This window comes from Elephantulus edwardii, unplaced genomic scaffold (genome assembly GCF_000299155.1).
Source record: "Elephantulus edwardii isolate Elephantulus edwardi_28Jun2011 unplaced genomic scaffold, EleEdw1.0 scaffold00126, whole genome shotgun sequence".
Classification (NCBI taxonomy): Eukaryota; Metazoa; Chordata; class Mammalia; order Macroscelidea; family Macroscelididae; genus Elephantulus; species Elephantulus edwardii.
Genome location: NW_006399876.1, coordinates 9,324,801 through 9,325,760, shown reverse-complemented (window position 1 = coordinate 9,325,760; position 960 = coordinate 9,324,801).

The window sequence follows — 960 nt, the reverse complement described above, 5'->3', positions numbered from 1 at the left end:
TGCCATGTCCCCTTAGCCGTCTGGTCAGTCTGGGCCCCGGGTCAGGCCACCCAGGACTGCTGGGTTTTCTCAGTGCTGTACCCGGCCTCCCAGAGCTGGGAACACTGTTGGGGACATTTGTCCCTAACACCTTCCACAGAGAAGTGGACGATGACCTGGCCCATGCACATTTAAAAGGGCGTGCGGTCCTCAGAGGTGACACCGGCAGCCAAGTCCAGCGCCCACATCCAGGCCAGGGCTGCTGTGTGCCCGCCCCCTAAGCCATAGTGCGTCACCCTGGTCCTTTCCAGTTTGCACTGTCTATACAATCTGGTTTTTGTAATGAGACTTGAATAAAGATTTCACCACCCACTCAAAAAAAAAAAAAAGAAAGCTAAATAACTCTGCTAGAACACGAGTGAGTTATAAAAGAAATAAAGAATAAAATTTAAAAGTTCCTTGAAACAAATGAAAATGCAACATATCCAAACCTCTGGGAAACAGCTAAGGCAGTCCTCGGGGGCAGTTCACAGCAATAGGCACACATATAAAAAAGAAAGAAAGGAAAAAAAATCAATGATCTAAATCAACACCTTCATCATCTAGAAAAAGAACAACAATCTAACCCTATAACCTCTAGAAGAAAAGAAATTATCAGGACAAGAGCTGAAATCAATGAGACAGAAAACTGAGAAACGATTGAAACCATCAATAAATCCAGAAGCTGGTTTTTCAAAAGAGTCAATAAAACTGACAAACCACTGGCAAACTTAACAAAAGAGAAAATAAAAAGAGAAGACATAGATAACTCGATTAAGAAATGATGGAGGTGACATCACAACAGAACTAGAGGAAATGAAATCTATAGTATCAGAATACTTTGAAAAGCTATACTCTGATAAATTTGAGAACCTAGAGGAATTGGGCAAATTCCTTGATAGTCATACCCTACTCAGATTGACAAGGACAGAAATAGAACAT